At 41.1% G+C, this 16,957-nt stretch overlaps 1 protein-coding gene across 1 annotated transcript in view; it reads right to left on the bottom strand.

The window, feature by feature from the left end:
• col4a5 (collagen, type IV, alpha 5 (Alport syndrome)) overlaps positions 1-16,957 on the bottom strand; it is a 291,046-nt gene that overhangs the window by 258,649 nt on the left and 15,440 nt on the right. The gene's annotated exons all lie outside the window — the stretch shown is intronic.

Genomic DNA, 16,957 nt, shown 5'->3' with positions numbered 1-16,957 from the left:
CCTTAGGTAACTGGAGTGAAATGCAAAGGGTAAATGTCACACCAATATGGCATTGTAACATACGAGAGCAGTGATGACCCAGGGTGAATCTCTAGACTATGTTGATTTAGCTATCTTACACCCCTGACAGCATCTAGCATTAAAGTTACCTTTTGTCCCAAAAGGCTGAAGGAGAAAGTAGCAAAGTAGTTACCAGGATTCCTCTTTCTAATCAGTGATTCATCAAATCCTCGGAGAAATTGTTTATATTTGACACTGGAGAACAGGATTAGAGTTATCTATGGGAACTTGCCCCTTACTCTTACACAACTCACTACAGAGAGGCAGGGAGAGGGTATATGTGTGTGTGTTTCCTCCTCACCTGGTTTCACTATGACCTGCTAGCTTGTCCTCCCTCCCCTCCTCTCTACTTCTTATTCTGGCTTCTTCTCCCGTTCCAGTGCTGATGAAGCGTCAAACCCAAAAACACTGACTATTTATCAGCATCCAGAGACGCTGCGTGATGCTGAGTTTCTCTAGCATTTTGTGTGGGTTCCTGTGCATGTGTGTGTATGTCTTCCTTCATCCATAAATAATGAGAATTTGTACCCAGATGTTACATGCAACTGGATACACATGCCAAATTATCTTAAGGAGAAATTCACAGTTAACACACTGACCCCCCCCCCTCCAACCATCTCTCCTCTTTTCATCATGATTGATAAATCCTGACAGTCCACTTAAGACCATTTGGAAATTTACTGAAGATAAAGAAAGGTGTGCAGATTCTACCACACTAGAGGTAGTTAGCGTCACTTCAGAGCTGTAGATTGTTGAGCACCTCCGCTCCAACAGCAAAAAGCAGAATTTCCTGGTGACCAACCATATTTATTCCTATCCCCATTCCTGGTCCAACATATTGGTCTATGGCCTCCTCTTCAGCCATGAAGAAGCCACTCTCAGGTCAGAGGAGCAACACCTCATATTCCATCTAGGTTGTCTCCGATTGATAACATGAACATCAAGTTCTCCAACTTCCCCCTTCTCCAATTTCCCCTTCACCTTTCCCTCTTTTTCATTTCCCCACTCTTCTCCTTTTTCTTGTAAAGTTTAATGGCATCTGCATCAGATGTATTACCACCACCTAATGAGGTGGAGTGTGGAGCAAAGAGACAGGAAGTATATCCACTAAATTACACCCCTCAAAAGAAATTCAAAAAATATCCAGAAGTCAAATGTTTTCAGAAAGTTAAATATGCATTTATATAATTACAATGGCAGTGATATCCTAACAAACTTTAAACTGTGTCTGTCCCAAAGATCTCAATTTAGCAATTAAATATTTTGTTTGCACTTCATTGGAACTGCATTCAAACATTATATGCCATATGGCCTCTTACTCCTTCTCTTCACCTGCTTATCACCCCCTCCTTCCCTTTCTCCCATGATCCATTCTCCTTTCTTATCAATTCCTTCTTCTCCAGTCTTTAGCCTTTTCCACTTATCACCTTCCTGCTTCTTGCATCATCAACCCACCTGGCTTTACCTGTGATCTTCTAACTTATCATCCTCCCCTTCCTCCTACCTTCTTATTCTGACATCGTTCCCTCTTCTTTTTCAGTCATGATGAAGATTCTCCACCTAAAATGTCTACTATTTATAAACTTCCATAGATGCTGCTTGGGTTTAACCAGCAATCTATGTGTAACACACACAAAGTGCTGGAGGAACTCAGCAGGTCAGGGAGCAACTATGGAAAAGAGTACAGTTAATGTTTTGGGAAAAGGGGATGGGGAATAGTGAAGGGGGGGAGCATTACCGGAAGTTCGAGAAATCGATGTTCATGCCACCAGACTGGAGACCACCCAGACGGAATATAAGGTGTTGCTCCACCAACCTGATTGCGGCTTCATCATGACAGTAGAGGAGGCCACAGAACATTCTGTTGGTTGCTCTGGATTTTCAGTATCTGCAGAATGTCTTGTATTTATAAAGAAACATTAATAGGTATCTCTTCACTTCCTTTCTTCTAATTAACCTATTCTGTTAATCAGATAATGTTAACAAAGAGTCTGGCCTTTGTAGGACCTTTCTAATCAGATAAGAAGATCTGTCCTCTTTGAAGGACAAACGTTTACAAAAAGGTCTGAAAAAGCAAATATATGGCACCATTAGGAAGCTGTCAGATTGCAATTTGTCAGATTGCAATTTATATCTCCTTGACTCTGGAGTTTAGCTGGGTGAGCAAACAATCCAAAATTGTTTTCAGGTATGATTTCCAATATCATTAAATTGCTTAAATACATATTTATTTACCTTCTGCTCATGATAAGATATATTTTTAGCCAGAGGGCGGTGAATCCTTGGAATTCATTGCCATGAACCTCTGTGGAGGCCAAGTCATTGGGTATAATTAAAACGGATGTTGCTAGGTTTTTGATTAGGCAGGGCATGAAAGGATATGGGGATACTGATAGGTCTACTTAGCACGAAGAGAGACCAATCAGGATGCTCCCTCTTGCTCTCGCTCTTCCTCTGCTTCTCCCTCTTAAAAATATTGATTTCCAGGATATTGTACTGTATATAATTTATGGGTGTCAGGGAGCTGCTATCAATATATAACCATATAACAATTACAGCATGGAAACAGGCCATCTCGGCCCTTCTAGACCGTGCTGACATGGAAGATATGTAGGAGACTCCCGGAACTTCCGGGAGAGGTGGGATGTCTGTGAACAAACCTTTGAACAGACTTAATGGGCTGAAAGGCCTAGTTCTGCTTCTATGTCTTATGGTCTAAAATGATAGGAAATGAACACTGGACAGTTCATCACAATTTGTATACAAGAATCTTCCCACTAAGGATTGTGTTCAAACTAATGTATCCTGTATACATTCATGTGTGTCACAAGCAAGAGAAAGCTCAAAAGGCTAATCTGTTCTTTAATGAACGAAGCTAATCTCATCTTTAATGAACGAGTTTTAAAGCTATCGATAGAGAGAATCGCACCTTATTAATATGATAATACACAGCAAAGTAAGTCACTGGTTACAATGTGATTATTTGTGAAGTATCTAGAATATATATTAATTGAAATATATAGAAGGATACTAGAAAGAGGCCAAAGCTTGTCAAAAACAAGGTGGAAGAAAGAATGATGAAGTCATTTTAACTTAAAAGCTATCATTTTAAAATGAGTGCTCAACAAGCAGTTCCAGGAGTTTACATACTCAATTCTTAGAAGATTTGAAAAGGCTACTTTAAAAAGCATATGGGAATCCTTGGTTTTATAAATAGAAGCACCAAATACAAAAGCAAAGATGTGATATAAAACCTTTATCACCAGTTAGGCTTTAGATTCAGTACTGTTTCAAATCTGGATTGCTAACCTAAAATAAGATGTCAAAACCTTGGATAACAATATTTGCAAAAGCAACTTGACCAAACATTTATCAGATGCATAAACATTTGGTCCATTTCTTTCCCAGAGATGCAGCCTGACCCGCTGTGTGTTTCCGGATCTTCATGTTTTAATTTTGCATTTCCAGCATCTTCGCTCTTTAGTTGGAACAATCCCAAGAATGAAGGTCCCATTAGTTTGAAGAGGAGAAACTGGGATTGTTTTCTTCATGACAGAAGGGGGGAGGGGGGGGTTTAGAGGTTGATAAAGGGTGTTCAGAATCATGAGGAACAACTGAGATTGAAATTACTTCCACAGAAGAGAAGAGCCAACAGATACAAGAGAATTGGCAAAAGAACAAGGGGTCAAGTGAAGAAATTTTCATAATGACAGTTGTTACGATCAAAGCATCGCCTGAATGCATATTGGCAGTGGATACAATAGTAACCTTCAAAGCAGATTTAACCAGTATGAAGTAGAACTATTGCACATGGGCCGAGTAAGTGGAGAACTTATTAAAAAAAGACAGTGCAAGTATGATAGGCCAAATTATTTCCTTCTGGACTACATGATACTAAGAAACCACACCTGGTGAAGCAGTTGATCCGCTGATACTTTTGTTTCTGAGGAAGTCAACTTTCATATATCTTTTGTTGATAAAGTAGCTCAAAAAATCAAGAAAAATATATCTAATGTGGTACAAATTTAAATGGGCCCGGCCCACAGGCCTTCAGGTGAAGTTAGTACCAAATTAGCTGAACTCGAAAGAAAGGTTCAATCTTTCTGCTCTATGGAGGTGGTGTGAGGAGGAATGCTCTCTCCTATTGTCCACTCTTTTCTCCTGTCAGGTTCTTTCTTCCCCAGCCTTTGACCTTTCCAAACCACCTGGCTTCATCTATTTCCTTCCAGCTAGAGTCTTTCTCCCTCTCCCCATCTTTTCATTCAGGCATCTTCCCCCTTCCTGCCCCATCCTGATGGGGTCTCAGCCCGAAACATCAGCTGTTAATTCTGTCCATTGATGCTGCTGAGCCTGATGAGTTCCTCCAGCATTTTGTGTGTGTTGCAATCAATTCTTCAGTTCATGTTAACTGTCTGTCGGAAGAGTACAGGTAACATTTTATTTTACATTCCAGTAAGATCATAGTACAGTGCATTTCCCAAATGGCGAAAAAATGGGAGAATAGACTGGCAGGCTAACAGAAACAGAAGATAGGCAGAAGTAGCAAACATGAAGAAATCTGCAGATGCTGGAAATTCAAACAACAACACACACAAAATGCTGGTGGAACACAGCAGGCCAGGCAGCACCTATAGGGAGAAGCATTCCTATAGATGCTGCCTGGCCTGCTGTGTTCCACCAGCATTTTGTATAGGCAGAAGAAGTTTTATTTTCTGATTGGCAAGATGAGATATGTGGTACATCACAGGAAATGGAGCTGAGTGAGGCCTGATCTTTTCAATTTATATAGATAGGTTAATTAAGTGGGCATAGATCAGGAAAATGGAATATAATATGAGAAAATGTGTATTTGTTCAATTTGGTAGAAAATAATTTAAGAAAGCATTATGTACATTGTGATAAGTTCTATTATGCAGAAGGATTTGGGTGTCCAAATGTATGATTCACAAAAGGTTAGTAAACAGGTAAAGCAAGAAATTAGGAAAGTTATTTGTTGTTGCTGGGAGAATTGAGTAGAAATTAGGGAAATTACGTGTCAGAATCATTGGAACTGGAATTTGAATTTGTCACAAGAACCAATGACAATGAAAAACTTGTCTTGCATACTATTCTTACAGATTAAATCATTACACAGTGTATTGAAGTAGAACAATGTAAAATAATAACAGAATGCTAAAAGCTACAAAGAAAGTGCAATGCAGTTAAACAATGAAGTGCAAGATCATGACAAGGTAGATTGTGAGGTCAAGAATCCATCTTATCATACAAGAGTCTAATAAGAGGTGGGTGGAAGTTGTCCTTTAGCCCACAGCTGGCATACATGTTTTATATTTGTGTCCTTATTTAAATGAGGATAATAATGCACCACGAGTTTAGTAAAAGGTTTATTACATTCTCACTTGGAATGGGTAGGCAGCTATTAATGACTGGAAGAGCAAGGTGAAGCTTGATTGAGACATTCAGGACCCCGAAGAAGGATGTGGAGAAAATTTTTTCCTCTTTAGTACGGGAATGGGGAACTAGGGGTATCTGTTTTAAACAAAAAGGTGTTGTTCATTCAAGACAGATAAGATTTTTGTTTGCTTTCAGAGGTAATGAGCATTTGAAACTCTCTTCTGTAAGGACTGATGAAAGCAGAGTCTTTGAATATATTTAAGACAGCCGCAGACATAGAAAATTCTCAAACATGATTGTGAAAGGTTAGTACGGGCAGACAAGGGTGCCATGTTACATATTGCTAAAGGTGACACTATTACAGCTAAGCACATTGGAATTTGGAGTTCAGTTCTGGTGACCTCTGCAAGCAAGCCTGTATATTCCTTTCTGTTTGCACGTGGACTTCCTCCAGTTTCCTCCCATAGTCCAAAGATGTGCCGGTTAGTATGTTTATTGGTCAGTATAAGTTCTCCCGTCATTAGGCTACGGTTAAGTTGGTGGGTTGCTGGCGGCACGGCTCGAAGGGCCAGAAGGGCCTATTTTGCACTGTATCTCTAAATAAATTAATAAATAAAAGAAATGTAGTGATGGGGTTATAATCAAATTTTTAAATGCAGATCAGCCTTGAGTGAACAAGTGGCTTATTCCTGTTCCTAATGTCTCTGATTGCACAGTATAATGTACCGAACAGTGCATGTATGTCTATTATTCAAGTCAATACAAGGCTAATTTCAAATTTGAAGATTGGTATTTTTCGTTAATCAAAGGTAGTAAGATGAGGGGGAAGTGGTTGAATGGAGATAGGTTATAGATCAGCAATGATTGTATTGACTGGTTATAAAGTCTCACGAAGCTAAAAGTCTACTTCTGCTCCTAAGAATCAACCCATTCAGCTAGAAAGGAAAAGCAGAAACAATCATAATCAGAGAGCACTACAGCACAGAAACAGGCCCTTCAGCCCATCTAGTCCATGCTGAACTATTATTTGGTTTATTTATTTTACTTAGAGATACAGTGTGATATAGGCCATTCCGTGATTTCATGCTATGCCACCAGCAACTCACCGATTTAATCCTAGCCTATTCACGGGAAGCTTTCCGATGACCAATTAACCTACTAACTGGTATATCTTTAAACTGTGGAAAGAAGCTGTAGCACCTGGAGCAAACCCACACATTCCACAGGGCGGACATACAAACTCCTCACCAAGGATGCTGGGGTTGACCTCTGAACTCTGATGCCCGGAGCTGTAATAGCACAGTGCTAGCTGCTACACGACCACAGCACCCCATCTGCCTAGTCCCATCGATCTGCACCTGGACCACAGCCCTCCACTATTATCCAAACTTCATTGAAATGTTGAAATTGAACCCGCATCCACCTCTTCTGCTGGCAGCTCGTTCCGCACTCTCACCGTCCTCTGAGTGAAGAAGTTTCCAGTTAGGTTACTCTTAGACATTTCAACTTTCACACTTAACCCACGACCTGTAGTTTTAACCTCAGTGGAAAAAGCCTGCTTGCATTTACACCATCTATACCGCTCACAATTTTGTATACCTCTACCAAATCTCACCACATTCTCCTACACCCCAGGGAATAAAGTTCAAATCTATTCAAATTTTCCCGAACTCTGGCCCTCAAGTCCTGACAATACCCTGGTAAATTTGCTCTGTACTCTTTCAGTCTTTCAGAAAATGGGAAACTCTAGGGATTGTATCGTACAATAGAGACCGCAATCCGTCTGGAGGTAGTATAAGTAGCTAAAAGTAATTTGCGGAACAGTACGTAGGTCATTAAGCCTCATATGTAATACATGCTTTCAAGTAAACATGAAATGACAATGTATTCAATGCTGTAAAAACAGTGTACAGGAAACCGTGTAGATATTAGGAAGCAATTGCTATGCTCACATAGTAGGTGGACATGCTAGTGCCAAATGGGAGGTAATTACAATGAACTGATTGGCAGATGATGGAAACAATAGTATTTGACCTGAACTAATGTCACACCTTGGGCCTTGATGCACCATCAATAACTCACGCTGAGACTTAGGAAGCGAGATATCGGCTTTTATTGACTGGAAGAATAAACAACACTACATCCTGGGGAAAATGAGGGAGAGCAGCAGCCCACAGTCGCCTTTATACAGGAGCCACAGGAGCAGTCAGACAGGTATATCTAGTTCACCTTGGGCCTAGTCCATTGTTGAGGAGCACCTCACCTTCTGGTTCCTCAAAGCCTATTCACTTTCCTCACCCCCAACACTGTATTTTGTGCAGAGTTCAACAGTACAATGAGCACTGTTATATGGAGCAATTTAGAACAAGGACTTTAGATCCATCTGTAAGAAAACCTTGTCTGTGGCACTCTGTTGACACAATAAAAGCTAGACCACCAGAACACATCAACTCTAAAACAGTTAAGCTCATTAGCAGCCTTTGATTTTGGAAACATAATAATTGTGGATATAGCCAAAATTAACAGAAAACATTGTGATGGTTTACTGAAGGACAATAGTTGTCCTGATATCAATGGTGCTGGACTCAAGACAAAATAGCAATTTGGGGGATGTGCACTGATTCTGAAAAATGGTTCCATTGATGTCGGTGGAACAAATTTTAAAAGCCAGATTACAATTCTCAGACGCTATATCATGCATTTAAAAGTAAATTAAGGATGATTCTGCATTATTTGCAGTTCTATTATAATTATACAGTACATCTTGGCTAACCCCATCATTATGGTGTTTCAGGTGAAGTGTATAAAGTTATAGTTATAAGAGCCACAATGCTATTTCTAGTAACAGAAAACTAATACGACTGATATGGTTCTAACATTCAGGAAAAACATCAACGCACTTCAAATGCCTGAGAGCTACAAGGGCACAGGGAGGATCACATTGGTGAATTAGCCTCAATACCATTCACACTGAACAGCAAGGCCTACTGGTTGCTAAGCAACAGAAAGGCTGACACTGCAGTGATTTGGAAGCAGGCACTGGCGCAGTCTCATTTCATATGGAGAGCAAAGGTCCCACATTGTAACTTGTGTATCCCCCTCCCCCCCCAAGAGATTATTAACAATAGTGTTAAGATCGTAATGTGTTTGATACTTTCACCAGAAGATTAGTCAGAGTCATTGCATCAAACAACACAGAAGGGTCCTTCCACCCAACATGCCCTTCCACCTCTCGACACTAATCCCATTTACGCCATCACTATGTACTTCACCCTGCCATGTTTGCATATTTTTAATATTGTCCAGTCTACTTCCAATCACTCTATGGCTGGACTGCTGTTGCTTAGTCCATGCTAACTTCCCCCCTCGCTCTGTCCATCACTACTCCTGGTTCACCTTACACGATCCGATAGGCTACTAACCTTTCAGGTCACTCGAGCCCTGCCCCACCTCTTCCCTTTTGCGTCGGCACGAGCTCCAGCTGGCCGGGTCTGCTTTCATTCTGGATCCTCTGCTGCACCTCAGGCCTTAAAAGTCTCAGGCCTTGCTTCGCTCTGCTCTTCTCAGACTGCTCCAGCTTCACCCAGCGCTCTACCTCAACGCCCTTCACTTCCTGCGACCCAGGGCTGATTACTGTTGCACATTCATTGCTTGGTTGCTCCTTCACTCTGCCTCTCCCTGTCACAGGTCCACCCTACATGGTCTGCTGGACACTACCTTGCCATAGTTCTTTCAGGTCAGTATCAGGTTCGATATCACTGACCTATGTGGTGAAATGTCTTGTTTCGCAGCAGCAGTACTGTACATTGCAATACATAATAATATAAAACCATATAAATGGCAATATATAATTAAATATGTAGTGCAAAAAGAGAGCAAAAATAGAAGTGAGGTAATGTACAAGGGTTCATCGTCCATTAAGAAATTTGATGGCAGAGTGGAAGAAGAAAGCCCTTAACTCCGAGTGGAGTCATCGGGACGCCATTGTGACGGCGTTTTTTAGCATGTTTTCTTGTTTTTACGAGGCCGAGTTGCTAACACAATGCTCAACCCAGCACGGCTGGAAAGCGTGCAAGGGAATGGGCTAGATTTGCCTTCGCTCCGAAGTCCGGCGCTGATGTCACTACGCCATCAGCCAGCTAGAGTGAAGAAGCTGCTATTAAATTGTTAAGTGAGTGCCTTCAGGCTGCTGTACCTCCTCTACTTTCTGTGAAGGCTAAGGAAAGTCCATCTCCCACCCCCCATCTTCATCACATTCTACAGGGGTTGTATTGAGAGTATCCTGAGCAGCTGCATCACTGCCTGGTTTGAAAACTGCACCTTTTCTGATTGCAAGACCCTGCAGCAGATAGTGAGGTCAACTGAGAGATCACTGGGGTCTCTCTTCCCGCCATTACGGACATTTACGTGACACGCTGCATCCGCAAAGAAAACAGCATTATGAAGGACCCCACGCACCCCTTATACAAACTCTTCTCCCTCCTGCCATCTGGGAAAAGGCACCGAAGCATTCAGGCTCTCACAACCAGACTATGTAACAGTTTCTTCCCCCAAGCTATCAGACTCCTCAATACCCAGAGCCCAGACTGACACCTTACTGCCCTATTGTCTTGTTTATTATTTATTGTAATGCCTGCACTGTTTTGTGCATTTTGTGCAGTCCTGGTAGGTCTGTAGTCTAGTGTAGTTTTTTTTCTGTATTTTTTTTACGTAGTTTAGTCCAGTTTTTGTACTGTGTCATGTAACACCATGGTCCTGAAAAAACGTCTCAATTTTACTATGTACTGTATCAGCAGTTATGACAATAAAAGTGACTTGACTTGACTTGACTCCTCGATTAAAGCAATGAGAAGAGGGCATGTTGGTGGTTGGGAGTCCTTAATGATGGATGTCACCTTCTTGAGGCATTGCCTTTTGAAGACATCAATGCTGAATTTGCAACTTCCTGCAGCTTTTTCCGATCCTGCGCAGTGAGCACTCCATACCAGATGGTTTTGCAACCAGTTGAAATGCTCTCCGCAGTTACCTCTGTAGAAATGTGAAAGTCTTTAGGTGACATGTCAAGTCTACTTAAACTCCTAATAAAATATAGCCATTGTTATACCTTGCTTCTAATTGCATCAATACGTTGTGCCCTGGAGAGATCTTCAGAGATGTTGACACACGGGAACTTGAAACTGCTCACCCTTTTCGCTGCTGATCCCTCGATGAGGACTGCTGTGTGTTCCCTTGACTTCCACCTCCTGAGGTCCACAATCATTTCCTCGTTCTTACTGATGTTGAGGTCCACCTGAGCTCCACCCTGCCGGATCCACTCCCAGTGTGCCAATTCTAATACAGTGCATCCTCACCAATTTTGGCATTGGCTGATCACCCGGCACCTTCTTCACTTTCCACGGTCCACTTCCACTCAGCCTGCTTGACCCTGTTGTTCATTACTATTCATTACTTAGTTGTCTCCTTGTCCTGTTCATTCGTGCTCTTGGTTCACTCTACATGGTCTGCTAGGTCATTGCCTGCAAAAAGGCAGGTATTGAATCTGTCTATCATAAATACGGATTCTCCACAAACAAAAATTGCCACACTTCAACACAGTAGAAAGCTACTGCGTACAAGGTAGACCCTGGCCACCTTCCACAGAAACTCAGCAATCTGTTGGCATTGAGCAATATTATTATATTATATGGGAAAAGAGTGAAAATTATCCTGTAATCCTGATCAATATAGCTCCATACTTATATCATTGTGTGGAAGGCAAAATAGAAAAAAAGGTCCAGGCCACACACCACCAGGTTCAGGAACAGTTTTTACTCTTCAACCATCAGCCTCCTCAACCAGAGGGGAAACTTCATTCAACTCCACTTACCCCATCACTGAACTTGTCCCACAATCTACGGTTCACTTTCATGTTCTCAATATTTATTGTTTATTTATTTATTATTTCATGTTTTTCTTTCTTTTTTTATTTGCACAGTTTGTTACCTTTTGCACTGGTTATCTGCCCTGTTGGTGCAGTTTTTCACTGATTTGATTATGGCTATTGGAAATAAATTTCAGGGTTGTATACGGTAACATGTATGTAACAAATTTGATAATAAATTTACATTGAACATAGAAAATAATTAAATGTGGCCCTCAGCATCAATGAAAAAAACATTTTAAATTCCATAATAACTAGGCAGCCAATATTTAATTTTTGATTGATATCCATGATCCTGCATGTAAAATTGCACTAGATCATTATGCATAAAGTTAGAAACAAAAAGGCATACTATTTTTGCTAAATTGCATTGACATGGCTGTTAATTCTTTTATGCTTTGGCTTGTATTGGGTATCTATTACTACACAAATTTGAATGTGATTTGGAAACTAATCACAGAATAAATTGTGACATTGATTGCTGCATTGGTGCTGCTTCATGTAACTATACTGAGCTTGTCAATTTCATCAACTTTGTCTCTAACTTCCACTCTGCCCTTAAATTCACTTGGTCCATCTTTGACATCTCCCTGATCTCTCTGTCTCCATCTCTGGGGACAGACTGCCTGCTGATATATTTTAATCCTACTGATTCTCACAGCTACCTGACAATAAACCTTCTTATCCTGCCATTTGTAAAAATGCCATTCCTTTACTCAGTTCCTCCGTTTCAGCTATATCTGTTCTTAGGATGAGGCTCTCCATTCCAGAACATCTGAGATGTTCTCCTTCTGTGAAGAATGGGGTTTCCTTTCCCCTACCATTGTTGCTGCCCTCACCCACATCTCCTCCACTTCACAGACACCTGACCTCACCCCACTGTCTGGCTGCTATAACAGCAATAGACTTCTTTACCTAGCACCACATGAGTGTCCGTATCTAGCACACTATTCTCCACAGTGTCTTCCATCTTCAACAGCATCCTACTAGTAAATACATATTTCCCTCCACAAACTCCTTTGAGCTTTCTACAAGGATCGCTTTGTGGCTCCCCACTTACCCCTTCTCTTCTCATCACCTTCCTATCCCCTCGTCTGGTGTCCCTCCTCCTTCCCTTTCTGCCATGACACACTTCCCTATCCTATCAGATTCCATCCTGTTTAGTCCTTTACCTTTTCCACCTGTCACCTCCCGGCTTCTCACTTCATACCCCCTCCCCCACCAACACCTTCCCCCTCATCTGGCCTCATCTGCCAACTTGTACTCCTTCTGCTCCCCCCGCCTCCTTATTCTGGCCTTTTCCCACCTCTTTCCAGTCCTGATGAAGGGCCTTAGCCCAGAACACTGACTGGTTATTCCTCTCTGTGTCTCCTGCCGCGTTCTCCCAGCATTTTGCATCTGTTACTCTGGATCTCCAGCATCTACAACGTCTCTTGTATTTAAAATCTCACGACATAATAAACCTGGTTCTGATTCTATCAGTCCTTGTCATGAGGATGATTGAGTCAGTGAGGCTTCAGATGAAACATAATGTTTAAGCATAACAACATTTTTTAGAAAGTTAACTCCTATTGTGCCAGGAAGATTTAAAAGTACATTCACATCAATTGGATAGAGTCAGAGAATAACGTATTGATGATGTGAAAATACTGTAACTTCACCACATTCCTCCAACTCTTCTGAGCTAAATATGCAGTCCCACGCTGGCATATCTTTATTGATACTGGTAAAGACACCTCTAGTAGCACTGCCCTAACCCCACCTCAGGTAGGAAGCAAACTCTTGGCAGGTGTTTCAACATAGTTCGGGGGGACTACAACAGCCATGTCTAATTCTATTCACACCCAACAAGGGCTCCTTATAGAAAGAATTCTACTTTGCCGGTGCTGCTGCTGGCTTATTTACTCCATCCTGATCAGAGGCACCATTCCCGCCTTCAATTTCTGGATTCTTAACCCTTATCTCAGCAAATGTTTGGTGAAAGACCAAACTTGAACCTTGAACTCAGCTGGTATTTATGGAATGCTGGCAGCATAAGTTGTTGATCTATTTGAGCCATTAGATTAAGAGTTATTTCTAGACCATCAAGTGTATTTATGAATCGAGGTACTGGGTTAATTCACTCTATTCCTCATCCTAACCGTTGCTGGGTAAACTCGTTTTCACTGTGTGCACACAGTCTATTTCCCCATTTCATCTTGTATTATATCGTATAATAGTGAATTGTGTGCATATGTGATCTATGGTGTGCCTGTTCTGATACAGTCAAGTCCCTACTCCTTAATCTTTTCCAAGGTATCTGTGCTCATTCAATTCAGGATTCCTGATCAGCCCAATTTAATCGCACCAGATTTATGGCCATACTCCAGCCCAAGGTTTTAAATCTTGTATTCTCTCCTCCATCCCCTGTCATACTTAGCCACTCTCTTCTCCTCTATCTGTCCAGTTGCCTGGATTAAGCAAGTGCTCTCGTATCTCCCTATGTTGATCTACGTCAAGAATTTTTTTCTATTATTCAACTCTGAAGTGGATTGAGATGTTTGGCAATCCTAAACAATGCCGCAGATATCCAAGTTGTCATTAAAACTACAAGCTAGATGAAAGTCTGTTTCATATTAGATAAACAAGCGACTTGCAGATGTTGGAAATCTTGAGCAACACACATAAAGTGCTGGATGAACTCAGCAAGTCAGGCTGTATTTGTTTATTGCCCTCCATTGATTGCTGCCTGAATTGTTGAGTTCCTCCAGCATTGTGTGCATCTGTGTGTGTGGTTTAGTACAAGCACTTGATTCTAATTTCCATCAATATTAGGTCCACTGAAGACAGAGGCATTCTCACATCATATATAATAGATCGGCAAATAGCTAACTAAAACAGTGGGGCGTGCCGTCATTCATTTGCCTATCAGTAAGTTCATCCATCCAGATATTGAATGTTGACCAGCACGGTGATGCAGCTTGCTGAGTTGCTGCCTCACAGCCCCAGTTCACTCCCAATCTTCACTACCACCTATGTGTAGTATGCATATCTTTCCTCTGACCGCATTGCTTTCTGGATGTTCCAGTTTCTTCCCATCACCTGAAGGTTAGTTGGATAATTGGCTGTAAATGACCTTTAGTGTGCAGGTGATTTGTAGAACCTGGGCAGTTGATGGGAGTGAGGGGAGAATAAAAATTGGATCCAAATGACTGCATGATGGTCAATGCAGACACTGGGGGCTGAAGAGTTGGTTTCCCTGCTGTATGAGACCTTGACTCTGTGAGATGTGCACTTGCACTAAATGTAGATCTTCTATTTGTGCTTGCATAAGAGATACAGGCTGGAAGTATTGGCAGGCTATATATTGTTTACGTCTTACTCTTGCAATAACATTTAAATAGATAAAGACTTGACTGAGTAGCAAAATCTGGGTGGAACGGATGAGAATATGGGGATATTAAAAATAGGATTAATCATTAATGTAGAGTTAAAGTACATGGAAATGCCTGTTGTCAATGTAAGTCTTTATCTGCTCAACCTTTTCCCAATAACTCACATCCTCAAATCCCGGCAACATTCTTGTAAAATTTCTTTGTATTCTTTCAATCTTCTTGATATCTGTCCTGTAGGAATGTGACCAACTCTCCACACAATACTCCATGTTTGCCAAAGAAAGTAAATAGACAATAGACAATAGGTGCAGAAGTAGACCATTTGGCCCTTCGAGCCTGCACCACCATTTTGAGATTATGGCTGATCATCTACTATCAATACCCAGTTCCTGCCTTGTCCCCATATCCCTTGATTCCCCTATCCATAAGATACCTATCTAGCTCCTTCTTGAAAGCATCCAGAGAATTGGCCTCCACTGTCTTCCGAGGCAGTGCATTCCAGACCCCCACAACTCTCTGGGAGAAGAAGTTTTTCCTTAACTCTGTCCTAAATGACCTACCCCTTATTCTCAAACCATGCCCTCTGGTACTGGACTCTCCCAGCATCTGGAACATATTTCCTGCCTCTATCTTGTCCAATCCCTTAATAATCTTATATGTTGCAATCAGATCCCCTCTCAATCTCCTTAATTCCAGCATGTACAAGCCCAGTCTCTCTAACCTCTCTGCGTAAAATAGTCCTGACATCCCAGGAATTAACCTTGTGAATCTACGCTGCACTTCCTCTACAGCCAGGATGTCCTTCCTTAACCCTGGAGACCAAAACTGTACACAATACTCCAGGTGTGGTCTCACCAGGGCCCTGTACAAATGCAAAAGGATTTCCTTGCTCTTGTACTCAATTCCCTTTGTAATAAAGGCCAACATTCCATCCAATCCTCAGGAACTGATCCTGAATCTAAGGAACATTGGAAAATGATTACCAATGCATCCGCAATTTCCAGGGCCACCTCCTTTAGTACCCTAGGATGCAGACCATCTGGACCTGGGGATTTGTCAGCCTTCAGTCCCATCAGTCTACTCATCACCGTTTCCTTCCTAATGTCAATCTGTTTTATTTCCTCTGTTACCCTATGTCCTTGGCCCATCCATACATCTGGGAGATTGCTTGTGTCTTCCTTAGTGAAGACAGATCTAAATGTAGAAAGAGCCAAAATAATTCCAAACTTAAGAGACATTCACAACAATCTAAACTGATCTTTACTAAAAATTTTCTAAGTCTCAAAAAAATCAACATGGGGTTCAGTTGAGTTGGATTACCAGCATTTCAGGTTTGGGTCCCGGAATCTAAACCAGAATGGCTACTTTGATAAAGAAAGAGATTCTGCAGATGTTGGAAATCCAGAGAAATATAATATTGTTACATTCTACTGTTTTAATCAGCTTATTGCCTATGCATTAAATATGATGTGAGGATTTCTCTGTCTTCAGTGGACCTAATATTGATAGGAATTAGCACTAACAAGTGCATGTACTAAAAAACAGACATAAATTGCTGGAGGAACTTAGCAGGTTAGACAGCATCAAGGTTAATGAATAAAGAGTAGATGTTTCGGGCCTAGACTGTTTATTCCATTCCGTTGTGTTGCGCCAACATTTTGTGTATGGTATTTTGAATGATGCCTTTTTTAATTGGATATATGGAGTCATGCAAAGTTGACGGCATCAGATCACCTAGTTTTTATAGTCAACAATATTCATATCTTTTGAAAGTGGCTAATTAGTTGAATCTGGAGATTTTATCTTTTTCTAGGCAAGCTGTACAACAGGATTAAACTTTAGACATATTTCACTGTCTTCAATCACATATCTTTCACAAATCTCTATACGGTCTGGATTTTGCAATAACCAACTTTCACACATATCAGATTGAACATTATCCTGATTAAAAAAATCTAGCAATATCTTCATCTTCATTCATGCTTGTCTTTATAAACTATGCCTTGCCCACACGTTTATGATTAATGCAATTTTCCTATATGTCAGATTTAACATTATCTCAATTGGTAAAACCTGGCAACATCTTCATTTTTGTTCAATCTTGTCTTTATATACTATGTCTATCCCACACAGGTATATGGTCAACGAGATCTGAAGAAAATCATCCTGCGGCATTTATGTGCATGATTTTGAATGGAATGTGATTCAC

The sequence above is a fragment of the Hemitrygon akajei genome, chromosome 10, assembly GCF_048418815.1.
Source record: "Hemitrygon akajei chromosome 10, sHemAka1.3, whole genome shotgun sequence".
Taxonomy (NCBI): domain Eukaryota; kingdom Metazoa; phylum Chordata; class Chondrichthyes; order Myliobatiformes; family Dasyatidae; genus Hemitrygon; species Hemitrygon akajei.
Note: the sequence above shows the minus strand (reverse complement) of the source record. Positions and strands in the feature narration are given on the sequence as shown.